This window comes from Rhinolophus sinicus, chromosome 3, assembly GCF_057876585.1.
Source record: "Rhinolophus sinicus isolate RSI-liver-muscle chromosome 3, RSI-T2T, whole genome shotgun sequence".
Taxonomy (NCBI): domain Eukaryota; kingdom Metazoa; phylum Chordata; class Mammalia; order Chiroptera; family Rhinolophidae; genus Rhinolophus; species Rhinolophus sinicus.
Genome location: NC_142503.1, coordinates 83,813,348 through 83,831,475, shown reverse-complemented (window position 1 = coordinate 83,831,475; position 18,128 = coordinate 83,813,348). Strand labels below are relative to the sequence as shown.

The 18,128-nt window shown below is 42.9% G+C and overlaps 1 protein-coding gene across 6 annotated transcripts in view; it reads right to left on the bottom strand.

Annotated features, from left to right (window-relative positions):
* The window catches only part of SNCAIP (synuclein alpha interacting protein), a 143,005-nt gene extending 128,617 nt beyond the window's left edge, over positions 1-14,388 (bottom strand). For 3 of the 6 annotated variants that reach the window (XM_019728003.3, XM_074328563.2, XM_074328564.2), the window contains exon 1: positions 13,617-13,752. The gene's annotated coding sequence lies outside the window, so the exon portion shown is untranslated. Of the gene's footprint in view, positions 1-12,982; positions 13,111-13,616; positions 13,753-14,042; positions 14,174-14,252 lie in introns of those variants that run through there. The other 3 variants (XM_074328559.2, XM_074328558.2, XM_019728002.3) reach the window with 3 other exon arrangements.
* Positions 14,389-18,128: the final 3,740 nt, after the last annotated feature.

Here is an 18,128-nt window from a genome sequence, read left to right as displayed (position 1 = left end):
CCTTACTGTAATTAAGTGGAGATGCTGAATTGTCCTTGAGTCAATCCAATCATTATTTAGTGGTCATGAACAGGGTTTGTAACATTAGGCATACCCAATTATACCAAGTAGGTTATGTTTCAATTTACTAAATACTTTGATGTTACAACTTTCCTTTACAAACATATTGTGACTATGTACCCTGTGCAAAGAAACAAGGTTAAAAATCTTTAATTCATTTTTCAGTTTTGCCACTGAAGCACTGTGACTTTAACCCTTCACCTGTTTCATTTCTTCCATTTTTAACATGTGCAAGATAATTGTTTTCTTTTCACCTATTTAAAATTTAAACACAATGCAACAACCATTAATATGGCAAACCCAAAACTTTGTATAAAAAAATTTGAAGATGATAACAGTATTTAACCTTCTTGAATACTTACCATAAGCCGACCACAGTATTAAATTTTACCTAAATCATGTCATTCTTACAAGGACCCCTGAGACAAGTAATCACTTGTGTCAGGTTCCCAACAGGAGACAAGTAGCACAGTCAAACTCAATTTGAGGGGAGTTTAATAAAGAGATCATTTGCAAAGGCGTGGCCAGGGTTTAGAGAATCTACAAGAGATGGTGTGGTGAACCAGTAAGACTAAAGGGGGGTTTATCAGCATGAAGGATCTGGAGGAGGGCAGTTACCAGGATTCAGAAAGCACCCTGAGGGAGATGGCTGCATGCCAGCTGCTGTGGCCTACAGTAGCAGGACGTGACCAGGTGAGGAGGGAGCCCAGGGAATAAACAACTCAAACTCTCTTCCTGCATCGGTTTGCTAACCTCCTTCCACTGCATCCCATTGGCCAACCCCAACCAACAGCCAGAGAACAAAGGAGCCTGCTGATTCAGTTCAAACAGCTCAGCACACAGAGCAGGCAGAGAAAGGAGGAGAGTGGATCTGATATCCACTAGTCCCATTTTATCTCAAGCATCCAAAACTTACCTTGAATAAATGAGGTAATCAATAAAAATTTGTTAGTGAAAGAAAAAACCAATATCAAAATATCAAGAGGTTTGGTAAACTCATAGAGTAAGGGTCTCAGACAGGCCTTGCTCTGAGGTTCAAGTCCATGCTCATAACCAGTACGGTATTCTGCCTCCGACCCACCATCTTTATCCCAAATAGCTTATTAGCATGCTGCTGGGTGTCCTGGGAGATCGTGAGAATGATAGGAAATAATTAACACTCCTCCAAGAAGCTTGCAATCTGTGTGCCAGTTTTGTTATCTTACCTTTCCATCTCATTAATGTCAAATCTCCAAATCCCCTTCTAGCACCAAAAATTCTATAAAAGCAGGTATTAGGCCTCTTACAATTCCATCACCTATTCCAACTAGTGGCTGAGCAGGGAAACCTTCCATCACATGGCGTTTTGCCAATTTATTTGGCAGTATCGCACCTCAGAGGGATGTTCTGAGTATAAATAACACAGGCAACATGATGATATCTTTTGAGAAGACAAGCCAAGTCCTTAACCTCTATTTAATGCAATGGAGTAAAGCTTAGGTCTTATTAATAGATTTGCTTGCAAGACATGTTGAAGGATTCATTTATTCAGCCAACATATATTAATCATATAGCACATCCCTGAAACTGTGCTAAGATTGAGAAAACAATTCTTACTAAAATCAACAACTGGCTTTCTATAGGAAGGAGTCGATAATTATCCAGAGGGAAGGTAAAAGTGTATGAATTACCAAGAGAGGTCATAGGCATGTATCGTGGGGAGCAGTCATGATCCTGCCCGTCAGCAACACTCACCCCTATTTCTCTCACCAGGTTGCTCTGACCTTGAATGCAAGGTAAAATCCTGGAATAAGCACAAGCCATCCCTACCCTGATGTTATGCCTCTGAGATCAAGTATTCTGCTATTTTTCCATCTCTGAGGAAATGCTTCTGCTTTGAAATACCCGCCCCATGTACAAGGGCCAGCCTCAAATAGATCAAACAGTAATTTGTCCCTATAGGTTTTTTTTCTCAGTTCTGCATTTGAGCTTGGAGAGGCCACTCTTTCCTGCCTGATTCTGACTGAAATAGCACATAGAAATCTTTCATCTTTTTCAGGGACAAGGCAAACGAGCTGGCATAGCGACTCTCTTTCATGCTGTGCAAGCATTAGCTTTGCATTTTTAAAAACTATTGTACAATGTGTCATGCAGTGAGGTTTGCCAAAGGGAGGGAAAGGAAAAAAGAATAGCTGAGTTGATTTCCTACATGGCAGTTGTAATGGCTTTGGAAAACCATCAACCTGGATCAAATTTCTATACTAATTTGACAGTTTCCCACTAATGGCAAGAATATAAAACCATCAATTAGCCTCATGATAGTTATATTTTAAAGAATAATCTATTTTCTTGATATTTCTAACAAATGGAAAAAAATTCATTAAAAACTCAAATACTTGATAATGCTTATTTCATTCAGAGCTCCAGGTAAAAATCACTCTTTCAAATACCTTCTAAATGTTTACTTAGGTATACACACCTGTGTTTTCTGTCGCCAACAAAAAACTCTAAGTGTGCAGGACTCTGGCTGCATAAAATGAATTTGCATGCAGTATGAAACAGAAACAGAGAAGCAACGATCAAGCACATTACTGTGAGGAGCCCGCATCTCTCCTCTTACCAAATCAATCTGTAACTTGCAAGAGCTCTGCTATTTCCTAGCAACATGAGTAAACATTGTGCTACATACAGTGCCCAAGATTTGTAACCATGTTAATCTGTGAGTACTCAACTTAATTAAAGATTAGACTTTTAAATTGCATTTTTAGTGCACAACAGTACTGCTAAATTATGATCATCAGCGGCTAAGTGTGCCTATGTCTGCAGAACTCAGGGAATGAAAATGAATCATTTATTTCCATCTTGATATGACTGCTCTTCTCTGAGGCGTTATTCTCCAAGTTCACAGGCCTTGGAGTTCATTGGAATTCTACGGTTAGAACACAGCTTGGAGACCTCATTTATGAAAATTCCTTTAAACCTTTCACCACTTTGACAAATCCAGTCCAAGTTCACTGAGCCAATTCAAAAGTAGCTCTCAGTCTTTTTATAGGTTTTCAATTACACCAACACAGCACACCAGAGCTGTCATGTTGGAAGAAGTATATTACAGTTACAGAGAGATGCAAGTTCTTTTTTAAGAGACTCAAATGAAAGCAGCATTCCCAAAACTTGAGCCAAGAGATGCAAAGCTTTGTCTGTTTTGTACCATTCTTGACTTATTAAGGAAGAGATCTACAAATTACTTATACATGGCTAGTGTTTAGTTATCCACTATGTAATGTATGCTAAGATTTTTCTAACGTTTTAGACTTTGCAAAAATATTGGCAAGCTACCTTGCCCTCAAACTGTTCCAACGTGTTTTTTTCTTTTGAGGAATTGTTCAAAATATTTTCTAGACTTCATTCATCGTCCTCCTACATAGTGTGTGACAGCAGGATATACTTTTCCCTCTATGCATTCTGCAAAACAAAAACCCCAAACAGGTCAATGAGCTTTCCAGGTTGAAACTGGTAATCAATGGTAAAGTGGAGGCTAGGCCTAATTCCATTTTCTATTTCAATGCACTCTTTAAGCGGGCCTGAGGTAACCATACTCTTTTTTGAGACAAGAATCCCTTCTGAAAATGTTTATATCACTTAACAGATCAAACACAAATATGTTCTTCCATTTTCAAACTTTGAATTTATTTGAACATGTGGTCAGTATAGTTTTATGGGAGTACCAATCTTTGAGACTTGGTTGTATGAACTATTTTAAGAGACATTTATCATTAGGGTTAAAGTAGACAAGCAAGCACATGCATATTAGTTGGTTAGAAGCACTTGCAAAATTTAAATACTGCATATTTACTCAGGATATAAATCTCCCATTCTCTCAGCAGGGGTACTGATGACTCTAAAACCACTGGAAACATAGAGAAAGTGCATTGTGGTGATTCTAACAGCTCCCTGGTGCAGGCTATTCCCTCCTGTATATTTAATGTTCTAGATGTCAGTTGGCCTCTTTCGTGATCTCAGTGAAAGGCTTGTTCAGTGGATGAGTTTTGTTTTGGTGTTTGGTCTGCCTTGGTTTTTTCGTCATCCTGTAAATTGAGACCATTATGATTTAATCTATTAGATTGCAGATAAGTTCCTCTAGTATTCAGTATTAGAAGAGGTAAAACCTAAAGCTAAACAAGACCTGCAGAGGCTCAGCACAATTCTAGTTTAGACTACTCCTTTTGACTGTAGAGCCCCCTTCTGGCCCCCCACCCCACGTCTATTCTGTCGGACTCAAATCAAATGCAGTTCAGTGGCACTGGACAGTGCCGGAGACTGAAAGATGGGAGCCAGGGCTGGTGGTGAGCCCACACACACCAATCCTTTCAGAAGCTGGGGTTCCCAATAACCCTCCCTCATTCATCAATGCATTTCCAATGGTCTGAATGAAGCCACTCTACAATGAAGGCAGAAAGATGACAGACTCATTCCCAACGCTCAGGAGCCAGGTTTGAGGGCACAGACGGCTGCGTGCACCTCCTGCAGGGGCAACAGCAGAGGTGTGAGCTAAGTGCTGAGGGAGAGAGGCCAGGATCATTGAGTCCACGCTTGGGACTCCCAGGGCCTCCTCAGAGCCCACGCCTACAGTCCATAATGGAGCCACTAGCCTAACATGGTTACTGAGGATCGCAAATGTGGCTAGTCTGAGCTAAGAATAAAATACACCCCAAATTTCAAAGAGTTTAGAAAAAAAGAATACGAGGAATCTGGTTAATGATTTTTTTTACTTTGCTTACATAGGGAAATGCTAATACTTTAGATATATTGGGTTAAGTAAACTATAGTATTAAAATCAATTCACCTGTTTTCTTTTACTTTTTTTAATGTGCCGCCTAGAAAATCACCTCTGTGGCTGACATTCATAGATTCTATTAGTATTTCTACCAAGCAGTTCTGATCTAAGTAGTTATACTATGACACTTGGGAGGAAACCTTGGAGGCTGCCTCAGGGACAGATGGGAGAGTGGGAGAAGTGACCGGGATGAGAGAAGAGACAGCATCCAGGGGAGCCGATCAGGGGCTGCAAAGAGAGAGCTGTGCCTGGCGATCTGTTTGCTTCCTAAAGAGTGCTTATCTGCTGGATTCGTTTGCAGCAGACAGACCACAACATGAAGGCCAAAAACAATGACAATCATCACACTGCGAATAAATAAACAGCAGCCTGTAGTTGACAGTGAGCCATGCTCTGGCTGGGACCAGACCAACTACTAGTTAGCCTGTCTTCACCCCACCTGCGGCCAGTCATGTGGTCACTCTGCCTTCTCATCAGCAAAGGAGGGGACTGAGATGAACTGCAGCAGCCCCTTACCCGACTTTCAACAGGGAAGTTGACAACTGAGGAAAGTCTGGACCAACCAAGGTCAGAATTTCACGGGCACAGGTCTCGTGCCCAGTTCGGTAAGATGAACAAGCATGGAGGCAGCCTGCAGTGGCAGGGATGCAAATCCAGGCTCTGCGTTTAATTCCACTCTCACTGCTTGGCAGCTGAGAGAATAAGTTCCTTCTCTGAACCTCATTCTCCACAGCTTAAAACAGGGCTTGGAGAGGGTTAGTTAGCTATAATATACTTTTCAAGAAGGACTGGCAAATGGTAAACACTCAAGAAAGGCTGTATTTCTTCTGGATTACAGTTTTTTTGTTTTTGTTTTTTTTTAATTAAAGTTTATTGGGGTGACAATGGTTAGTAAAGTTACATAGAAAAAGTCAAGAACCATGATTTCACTGATACGTGGGATATAAAACAGAAAACAACAAAGGAACAAGACAAATAAAGAAACAAAAACTCATAGACACAGACAATAGTTTAGTGGTTACCAGAGAGTAAGCCCCCCTTACCCTCTAATCCCCCATTACAGTTTGTAAACAATGTGTTTAACCTAGAATCTGTGGAACCCCAGGAAATCCACAGGTGGGCTTCCACAGATTCTGGAACACCCTGAACTCATAGAAAATAGATTGTGTGTGTTTGTGTGTGTGTGTGTGTGTGTACTTTTTCTCTAAGGAAAGAATCCACAGGTTTCATGAGAACCTCAAAGGTTCTCAGATTGAAAGCAGGTTAAGAAGCATTGAGCTTCTATGGCTTCTAAAGCTCATTTTATGTATCTATGGAATAACTTTTTGAGTGATGCTCAGAACTAAGCCTTTTCTATGCCTGTTCAAGAGGCCTACATGTTATACACCACAGCATAACCTCCGTAAGAGGTCTGTATTGTCTAGCAACAGCCAAATCGTAGGAATACAACTGGAATTTCTAAGGGAGACATTCATCTTAATTTCAAAGATAGATAGTACTGGAGGCCTTACCTCTTTAAATACATTTTTTCATAGTCTTTTGGACATAATCTATGGCCAAAGGAGGAAGCTGGACTGTTTTATTGTTAGGAGGTGCTCACTTCATTTTAGGACACCAATTAAAAACAAAACAAAAAAACCATCATGGATGAACTGGAAGACCCCAGTCGAAGATGGATTCTACTCCTCAACAACCCAGATGAGTGTCTGGTGGCTGGACAATCTCTGGGAAGAGGAAGCTTGGTGGCAAGTGAGCCACTTCAACTCTTTAAATCATAGTCTCCTCATATGGAGACAAAGCATGATAGTGGTGATATTACCTCCTTCCTGGTGCTGCTGTGAGAATTAAATAAGAATTAATTGTAAGGCATCTGGTAAGCACTCAACACAGAGTATGTGCCTCGTAAATATTAACTATTAAATATCCTCTTCATGGTAGGAAGGAAAATTATTCCCCATCTGATCTCTGAGCCATAGATTCTAGCCTTGAGATCAACTTGGGGCCACTGATATTTTTCAGCTTCTTTCTTAAGGTAACTCTTAGTGACCAAGGAGGAAACGAGCACACCAACAGTTGTGAAAACTGTTGAAAGAGTGTCTGAGCAGCAGCTTCAAAAAGAACCTATCCCCATTATGTCCAATGCTCTGAGATGCAAATGTGAGAATCAAGTGTAAAGAAATAGAATAAATCTAAAAAAAAAAAATCACCTTGAAATCCTAAAGATTAATAATTCAGTACACATTTTTTTTCATTCATTCATTTAAAAATTATTGAGCATATACAAGTATGATGTGGGAGGCACAGAGATATACAATGGAAAAACAATGCAGCTCTCAAGGCCTTCAGAGCAGCAAGAGAGACAGACAAGTACACCGACCACTGGACCAGGGTAAAGTCTGATGCAGGGGCTGAGTAGGAGGGGATGTTCAGCAAAGGCTTCTTGAAAGAACAACAGTTGGGTTGATTCAGGAAGAGGACTCGATGTTCACTAAGGCAAGAAAGGAGAAATAACATTTCACAGTGACAATAGCACATGCAAAAAAAACAACAACAACAACAACAAACAACAACAACAACAAAAAAAACACACCATGAAAATGAAGCATTTGGGGACCCTAGCATTATATAGGTCAGCATAGCCTGGGGATAACGTGGGCAGCTGGAAGAAGCCCTTGCTGAACAACTGCCCTCCTAATCCATCTGCTGCTGAGTCCACAGAAGGAGACAGTGCACACATCCTGGGATCTTTCGAATTCATGGTCAAGAGCTTGGACTTATCCCCCAGGCCTATGAGGTTTTGAATGGAACATCTATCACCATACATAGTTATAATATTCTTTCTCTTGTGATGAGACCTTTTAAGGTCTACTTTCTTAGCAACTTTCAGACATACAATACAATATTATTAACTAGAGTCACTATGCTGTACATCACACCACACGACTTATTTATTCAGAACTAGAACGTGGTACCTTTTGACCATGGACTTATGATGCGATTTTAGCTATCTGTTCTTTAGAAAGAGCACTCGGCCCTTAGTAAGGAGGCCGACCTGGAAGCAGAGAGACTGGAGGCACCATTTTAGAGGTGACTTGTAAAGAGTGGAACAGGGAGGATCTAAACTAAAGGAGGAAAAGAATAAAGACAGAGATTCAGCAGAAGGCCCTGGTGATTGATTAGCTAGAGGAGGGAAGGAAAGAGGTCAGATCAGGATCATTCCCAGGGTTACGGCCTGGTAGCTCAGCGAGAGGATGATATATCCTCCGGGGAAAACAGATGGAATGAATAGCGCATATCTGCTGTTTGTGTTGGCACAGCATCCACTGTCTCTTTTCAGTACTTTCTTTTTCAAAGTCATCCCTTGCCTGCGCTCAGGTCATTTGGTTTAGGAGGGTGTTGCTGACCGCACCCCCATGCACCGCCTGCACTTCCCACCCACTCCTCGCATAGACCAACCTCCCATTCCCAAAGGCTCCAGGCCTGGGCCGAGCCAACTGGCGAATTCTAAACCTCTGGCCATAAGAACTGGTTCAGGCATGGGCATAGGATCAAAGAGGTCTCATTCAAGTTAACCCTGAGCTACTCTCTTTTCCTGCAAGGTTTAAGCCTGAAGCTACTGGTGACCATTCGACCACCATGAACAAGGGAGGACATCAGGAGGGGATCCTTCCTGAACTTCTCCAACACAGCAGCCTGGATAAGCCCCTTCTTACTTGAGCAAGTACAGACTGGGTTTTTGTGACTTGCTGCCAAGATTCCTGACAAACACAAAAGACAACTGTGTTTCAAAAAAATTTAAAAAAAGAAAAGAAAAGTCTATTTTTTGTGAGTGGTAGATTGTAAAAACCTACATGACTGTGATAATAGTACCTTAAAACATCTAAATGATACAAGACATTTAGGACTTGATAGCACATTGTACCATGAATAATGAAAAGCCAGGCCAGACAGACTACCTTAGAAAATGTTACTGCACCAGATAATGGCACACTTATAAAGTTAACATGCATTGACTATCGACAGGGTTCTTAGGACTTATACAGTAGAAATTATAAAAGTATGCTTGGGTTTGAGCTGGTCCATCCCAGGCCCCGCCATAAAGAGCAGCTGTGTATGCTGTACAGACTAATTGTGTGATGTTAGAGGCACCAGGTGCCTCTGGCTAGCCCAACAGCTTGCACTTGATGGTAAGGACAACACCTGAACTTCAGACTGGCCACGTATAAAACAAGGGAGCAGCACTTCAACTGAGTCCTTAGGTGAAGGAACGGAACATGTTTGGAATTCCTCTCCCCTCTAATAAAACATCTACTGACATTTATGGAGAAGCCTGGATGACACACTGTGCTGGGCCCTCTTTCTTCTTCACTCTCCATCCCTGTGAAAACCCCACCACTAGCATGGGTTTAACTGCTATTAATGCACCTACATCTAGATATAAACATGCCTACATTGCCCTGTCGGCTTCTCAGTGGCTGGGCTCAAATAAATCTTCAAGTGTCCATCCCTGATGAGCATTTGTTGGTTATGCCATCATGTGTGTCCATTCCCACTTCTGATAGCACTGCTCTCGTGTCCTCAAAGAAGTACCTACCTAGTCCCCACTGTGTGTTGTCTTAGTGGGGCTGTCAATCACTGCTTCTGGCTCGGCTCTGCAGTGTGCACGCCAGTCAAACGAGGCCAAAGGTGATCGCTTTCCTGGTATACTAACTCCAAGGGCAGAGCACTGGAGAGCAGACCTCCAGCAGTGCCTCAGGAAAAGGAAGGCACATCAGTTCCCACTCCCCAGCCCGCCAGAATAGCTCTGTTTCCTTCCTGAGAGTGGTTTCTTCCGACTTCCCTTAGGATAGCCTCCATGTTGAATTTTGTTTTCTGTTGTTTCACAACTAGAGAAACTTAACTATATACAATCCACTGCAATTTAAACACTAAGCAATAGCTAACATTCATAGCACACTCTGCAGCTTATGAAATACTTTCACATTCAATTTATCTCTTCTAATCAACCTTTCTGGGACTGAATTTTTCTCCTCCCCCTAAATAAATCACTTATTGATTTCTCTAGTTCTCACAACAGCACAATCATTCTTCCAGTCACTTAAGCTTTTTAAAATCTCAGGATGATTTTGACCCTAGGCTTTCCCTAACCCCCTACAATCAGCCACCTAATCCTAAATGTGGGATCTCCCGGATTGATCCCTTCCTTCCCATTCTCTCTGCCTCCACCTTTGTCAGAGCCTTCCTCATCTCCCAACAATGTTCTGCTGACTCTGCCACAGGCCGACTGTCTCCACACCATCCTGATGCCACTGGCACAAGGATGTGGTTAAAATTGCGTCCCTCCTATTCTGTCCATGGTTTAAAGAACAAAGATTACAGGACAAGGATTTACAGGGCAATTCCCTAACCTCAATTAGGGCTGTCTGCAAGCAGGGTCCACCAATCTCTCCTAGCTCACAGTACACTATTCCTCAGCAGAATACATTTGCTAGGACAAGTGTTCTCAAACATGTAGGAGATTGAAAAACAAGTGGCAACAATGCTCTGCAGCTCTCTCTAATCATAGTACAGTCTTTCAACACCCCTTGAATCTGGGGTGACCTTGTGTTTTGATTTAGCGAATAAGGGAGCAGTAAACGTAATACAATCAGAGGCTTAAAAATCTCTTTGGAATTGGGGTTTGCTCTGTTGCTGCTCTTGGAACATCGCCCGACTGCCATGTGAAGAAGCTCAGGCTAGTCGGCTGGAGAATGGGAGGCACATGACCCAGTCACCTGTCAGCCTGGCCAACAGCCTAGTAACTGCCAGGCATAAGTGAGGCCACCCTGCAGCATCCTGCCCCCAGCTGACCAGCAGAAGAACTGGCAGAAGAAAGAACCTGGCCAAGACCAGCAGAAGAACCACCCAGCTGAACACAGGCCACATGGCTGACCACAGAATCATGGCCTACAGTGGCTGTTTTATGCAACATTTGTGGTGATTTGTTATGCAACAAAGGATAACTGATGAGACATCTAAGCTGATTTAGTCACTTTCTCCTAGGAATTCCTTTATTGCTATTTGTGTCTTGGGCACTCAATCATATCTTCTTTCCTGTTTTGTACCATTATTTAATTTTTTATGTGTCTTATTTTCCCCCTTGTAAGTTCCTTGTGAGGAGACTATGCATTTTATATTTTTAAATCCTACCTATGCACAAAGTGAATACACAATGACTATTTAGGAATCAATTAGCACTTTTCCAGGGCCTAACCATCAATCATATCATTAACATTCATCATTTTAACACATATTTTGATCATTAATTTTCAAAGCTTGAAAAAAGAGCTGATAAGATGCAAATCATAAAATGTAAAATCTAGTTATCTAATCTATATAAAGTGCAAAACCATGCATAACATACATATTAGCGACCATTTTTATTGATTCATTTTCAGAAAATTACTTCTTGTATGTGATTTTGCATATCAAAGGGGTACAAAGAAACAAGTATAAAAGGGTAAAAGTTTCACAGAAAGAACTGTTTGATTTTCACCAGAATATTATTTTTCTCTCAAGACATATATTTCTCCTATGTAGTTTGCAACCCTAATCTGACAAACTTCCAAAAAAAAAAGGCTTCTATTCTAAGAGTGTCACTGACTCTCTTCTTGCTACTCAATTAGATTTTGTTTCTTATAATGGTGCACCTGCTCCTCATGAGATTTCCTCTCTTGACAAAATATGCCACAAATCTGGCAAGAAAAACGGCTCCAGGCTTTCTCTGATAATATCAAAGATCATTTGTTTGTATTCGATGTTTGTGTGGGTTTCCCTCCTCTTAAGAACAGTGAAGGACTGCTACAATTCCTTCCAAAACAACAGTGCACACTAAGTTTCTTGGCTTCTGTTTTGTATTTGCATTGTACACCTGCACCAGAACAACTGCCTGAAATTAAGCCATGACATAGACAGAGAAATTCGTTTGCTTTAGTCACTACCTTTTAGACATCAACACATGGTAAAAGTCAAAACAAATGCAGCGTCATTTCAAATCTACTATCTTGTTAACTTTTCCTCATAGAATACTTGCTACAGAGACAAAGAAGTTTATGTTCAAAATTATATGCCTTATTTTTTTATATTTTATTTCTAACTGGGATGTCCAAAGAACCTGAAGAGAAGCACCATCTTTCTCTTTCCAAATCAAGACCTGGGGACTCCTACATGTTTGGTTATGGGTAATCTTCAGTTAATATGGCCTTCTGGAGAGACTTCTGTAATTGGTACCAAAATGTCACACGTTTTTCAAATAGTTTTAAGGATAGTGTTAAGGTGTCTCCAGTCACTCTAACCATGCTGCATGTAATTTAACATTGAGATGCACCAGAGATACCCAATAGAAAGTCTCTCCCAAATGTGAACACATTAGCATACTACTTCCTTACACCTTGCTCTCTTTCCCTTTTAAAAGTCCAATATGTACACATGAACTACAAATTTCAACCCATTCCCAACTGGGATGTCTGCTCCACAATGAGAGAAATAGGTTTTTGCTTTCCTGTAGATTCAGCAAGGAAAGTGGCGCTTGCAAATTACGTGTTTAGAGTGACACCTTGGATAACTGACAGATGCTGCACACATGTAATCCTCATAAACCTCCCTAGACAGCCCTTATTTCATTTTGCAAACTGCACCCTGGCCTGGGTTCCACAGCACGTGGTGTGTGGTGAGACTGTCTGCAGCGGTTCTCCCTTTCCCTAGGCTCTTTGATGGGCAGTTGTCAGAAACAGCCAAGAGGAGTGGGGCCCAGCCACCAGCAAGTGAAAAACGGACCCCAGCAGTATGCTTCCTCAATGAACTTTCCCAAGGAGAGCAATGTTCCCACAGGAAAAAAAACAACACGTTTTCCCCCTCCTAGCGGTCCATTGAAAATGAGCAACAATGCTGTTGCCTTTTTGTTTCTTAAAGACTTTCTTCTCTGCAAGCAGTAGCGTGTTCCTCAAAGAATGCTAGTATTTCCTGTGGAAACTGTATGGCTGCCAGTAATGGCTCATAATTTTCCTTCTTTTCATAAAAAATGAAATAAACAAAACGTGGCATGTGACAATAGCCAAAACACCGGCTCACCTCACTTACCACCTGCAGACGAAAGTCATCACAAGAGAAGGCCAAGAGAGAAACGGTGCAGGCTGCAATTGACACGGAGCGGCCCGGGACAGCGCCCGCGGGAGGCAGCGTGAGCCCGGGCTGGAGCCTGCAGCCAGGGAGATGCGGTGCCGGTGAGCGAGCGGCTCCCCCTGGGCGACAGCAACTCCCGGTGTCCCTCTTTGGCGTTTATTACTATTGTTAGTACTGTTGCTGGTACTGTTACTTCACCCTTCCTTATCTCAGCTCTCAGCAACCGCGGCACTGTCCATTACTACCTCCGCCAGGGTCCGAGGTGGCAGCAAGAATAATGAGCACATGAAACGGGCAAATGAAAAGAACAATCCTTTGAAAACCCAGGAGGGGGCCGTTCACCCCTTCCCCCGAATAAAGCAGCAGCCGCCGCTGTTACTATAGAGACCTCCCCCCAAACCGCTTCTGCAGAGGCGCCTCCGCTACCGGAGCAGCCGGGACTCGCCGCACAAAGGGGGCCCGAGGGTTGGAGGAACAGGGGCAACACCCGCCGAGGTCGCCCGCTGCAAACTTGGAAAGGCTTGGCCGCCCGCGACACCGCCCCCCCGCCTTCCTGCGGCGCCCACCCCGGACCTGGACTCACCCCGGACTCCCGGCGCCACGGCGGCTACCGAGCGCGGACCGACTACCTGACGGACGGACAGACGGACGGACCGCGGCGGCTGGAGCTGGAACAGCCGCAGCAGGAGCCGGCGGGCGGCGGAGGCGCTGCCGCGGCCCCGCTACGTCACAATGCGGCCGGGCCTCCGGCGCCGCTCCCCTAGCCCCCCAAAGGGCGCGCGCAGGCGGGGCCCCCAGCCGGCGCAGAGGGACGCGGAGCGCACCGCTCGGGACCGGGGCGCGGCCGCCACTGCCCAGGCTGCTGGAGCCGCCTCGCCCTCCGGCTGCCGCGCGCCGGGCGCCCGCCCCCAAACCCGCGTGCCCCCCTCGGCCGGACTGACAGCGCCCCTCCCGCCCTCCCCGCGGCGCCCCCCGCCCGGCCCAAGCCCCTCCCTCGCCGCTTCCTTACCCCGAACCTCCAGACAGCCCGCCGGCGCCTGTCGGCGAACCTGCTCTTTCTTCCTCTGTACCTTTCGCCCGTTTACCTCGGCTGCTTCTGAGTCTCCTCAGCTGCGTTTCCCCTCCCCTCCTACTTTCCCCCGCTTCCCTCGGTCTCCTCCGCGCCCCCCCCCCGCCCCACTTCGCGGCGTCTCCCCCTGGAAATGAAATCGCCCCTCACCGTGATCCGTGCGTCAACCGCTGCCACCTCATTGGTCCCCAAACCATTCCAGGGTTCCAGCTGAAAGAGGGGAAAGAGACTGGGAAAAGGGGGGAACAGAACGTGGGCACTGTCCTGGGAAACTGCTGTGCTTCAGAAGCTTCTGGCAGAGTATTTGGCGTTGGCACGGAGTCTTCAGCCCCCATTCCTGCCCGCCCCCCGACTCGCCCACCCCCCGAGGACTTCGCCAAGGAGTGATGGGCAAGTGGGTTCTGCTGGGAAGGTTTTGTGCTCAAGTGTGGGTGGTGAACGGAGACGTCTTTGGTCTGTAATAATAGCTTTTTAATTTAACAACGTTTGAAACACCAACTGCCCTACAGTATATTCACTTTTAGCGACTCTTTCTTTATTGGGGCGGGGGCGGGGGGGGGTGGCGTGCTGCTGGATGAGGCTTCGGCAAGGCAGCAGTGATGACTGCCTCTTTCCTTCCTTATTTCCGAAATGAGTTCAGGGAGAGTGGAAGCATTTATGGTAACATTGGCTCACGACCATCTCGCTTTTGCCCTTTGGAAAGATTTAAACGGTTTTTTAAGAAATCTCTTTCCCAGGAGGGATGACTCGGAGAAGTTCACTCGGCAAAGCCACAGAGGGCCACACTCTTGCTCCAGGATGTGGCTGCTTGCCTGCTGCTGCCTCAAAAAAAAAAAAAAAAAAAAAAAAAAAAAGCGTGAGGAAGCAAGTTCTCTGGATTGTCTGTTGGGGGGGTGGGGGGGCATCCTCCTCCTCTTGCCGGTTCCAGAAGACAAGAGTGGCGCCACGACCCTGGGAAACTCAACACTATCTGGGTTAGTGAAAATGGGGGTGTTATCACGTGTGAGCTTGTAATTGAAAATGTTACCAATAAAAAAAAGGAAGGACCTGGTTGTTTCAAAACGGGTTTTTTAACTGGGGTTCCCTGGATGAGTAGTATGTTATTGCACACAGTGCCTCTGGAGTCCACAGGCTGATCGTTGGTATTTCAGGAAAGAGGCAGTTGTATCATTAGGAGGCATGGGGGAGGCCATCGTTGCCTCGGACCTATTTGGACAAGTACAATAGTCATGAAATGAGGACTACCTGGAAGGCCAGCAGAAGATATTCCCATGCTTTTAATTCCATTTCCTATTGAGAAACTAAATTTCTCTCTCTGCCCTTTGACGTAAACAGCCAAAAGCATGTTCTGCACTGTTGTAATTTGTTTATTGTAACCTATCATATATAAAATTTTAAGTACATACATGGAAAGTGGCTTCACAATTTTAAAAATACACAAATCCCCTCAGTAGAAAATATAAAATCAGATGACATCATATGGCACTAAAAATACTTGAAAATATTGGGTTTAATTTGTTCACATCTGGTTAAAATAAAAATGCCTTTTTTTTTCTTTTTTTTTTTTTTTGCCTACTATAAACTCTGAGAAAAGCACATCTTGCTTCCATCCAATAGACATGGGTAGAATTGGTGTCACCCTTGGCATGTTCTATAGGCAACATACTTTCATTCTCATCCTCTTAAATATTTTGATAAATTGCTTTTTAAAAATCAAATTTTAATTTATTGAAGGAGTAACTTATTGAAGAATTATAAATAGATATCTCTTCCTAACTGCCCTGAACATCTGCTAGCTCTAACAATGAACCAGGTGTTAATTCAATTTAAATTGTCCAACAAGGGGCCCAATTATATTGCATGTCCAGAAAACGGGTTGTCCCAGAAAAGAAAGTTCTCTGTTTCTGCATAGCCACAGGAATAGCATGTCATAGTGTATAATAGTGTCTCTGAGATGTTTCAGATATTTTCTGCTGTTTTTTTTAATAGTTCTTTTGTTATGGTTTATTCTGTTTCTAACATGTTTTTGATTACATATTTATCATTGTTTCCGTGTGATTATTCTTACACTGTGAATTAAATCCAGTGTATATCCACTCTCCTACATAGGTTGTGAGTTTGCTTTTGCCTGTACTGTTTGTTGATTTGCTTCTCCTGTGCAAACTTGCCAAATCCTAAACCACAAGTTGATATACCAAAGTGTGGAAGTAGTGAAGTACTTGGGTTGAAACAGAACTGCTAGATTTCAGATTGGATGGCAAGAAAGCCAGCTTCCTCAACATAATGTTGACTTTTTATCAAGCTAGAAAACTCTTCTGCCTAGTCCTTCAGTTGCTTTATCACCAACCAGTCTCTGATCCTCAGTTTTCTAATCAAGCAGCTGCCTCTATAGGTTAGTTAGAACCAGTGGAATGGCTTAGCAGCCACAGCCCCAGGATCATTTACCCCCTTCTAGAAAACTCCCCACCCATGCCTGCCACATCATGGGGTGTGCACCTCTTAGAGCACTTAGCATATTTCTGCTTCATGTCAAGTTCTTATCCCCTACTATTCAATTGTCAGTTCCCATCAAGATGCTAGAGAGTTCATATTACTTATATTTAGATTTTCAACACAGCACATTTTTAAACTCAAGAGTTAGCTACTGAAAATAATTAGTACAGCAAGTGCATTTCACTGTATACCATCTGCCAAAGAGCTGCCATGTAATTGTTCATTAGATTATTACAATTAAACACCTGCCTCTATCCTTTTACCCAGTTTCCAGAACATATATTTACTGGGCTACATACATTGGATAAACCTGCTATAACACTGCCAGTGATCAGGGAGAAAACTATTCTCTTTTTCCTATTCTTTAAGTGTAGATTTTGCTTAATAAAATATCCAAGTCTATATTAAAGGCTCAGATCATTCTCATTGAAGAAAGCACGATTTGAGGTCCTTTCTGATTTCTGGTTGAGAACTACAATTTGATTGGGCCACACTATTCTTTAATTCTGGCATCAAGTTTGCTTCCCTTGCTTGTGTAAATGTTTGTAAGTAATTTTACGGTATTTTTATCAAGAATCAGGTCACACTTATGTCAATGTGATTGTATCCAGATAGGTTAGGTTATGGTGTGGCAACAATCACACAACAACAACCCCAAACTTCCACAGATTAATAAACATATATGTCTTGCTCTCAGTTGATGACAATTCTAGGTCACCTGCATCTCTGCTCGATATCTTTTCACTTTAACACTCCAGTCTAATGGAGCAGCCACCAACAGCAATATTGCTGATCAAGCTAGCGAGGGAAAAAAGAACTCGGGGGGGTCTTATACCAGGGATGAAATGCTCCAGCTCAGAAATTATGTATGTCAGGTCTGCTCTCAGTTCACTGGTCAAAACTTCATATGGCTCCACCAATCACAAGAGAACAAGAAAGTATATCCTAAAATATACCCTAAATATTTCATAAATGATAGAATGAGGAAGTATGAATATATTACACTTCATTGTAGATCTTATAAAAACAGAGGAAATTCTCTGTGTACTTTACATAAAAGCCATAGAGCTTAAGTATGGAAATAGATGCTGGACAGAAGTATAAATTCTATAGCAGTTTTATGTTCTTAAATAAGCACAAAAACAGGAGTAAAAAAATGTGACTGACAAAAAATGATTAGGAACCCAGTTTTTGTTGTTCTTTTCTGTTTTTGTTTTTTTTTAATGTTTTTTTTAAACATTTTTGACTTTCACAGAGAAAGGGATGATTATAAAAATACATGGTTTTGCCCAGTTTTCCACCTGGTTATAGAACAGCTCACATATTCTTCCCACCTCCTTTTCCCTGTACAACCTCCCTTATCTTTGATTTCTTGTTCAGACAGTGATTACCTTGGTGCACCCATGTGTCTGTATGCCTGAGCAGTGTGTGGCTAGGAATTTAGCATTCCTCGCCTGACCTTTTTTCTGTGGTCATTTCTTCACTTCTCAGTGATATTTTTCCTTTAATATTTCTTATTTTCTCTCTTCTTGA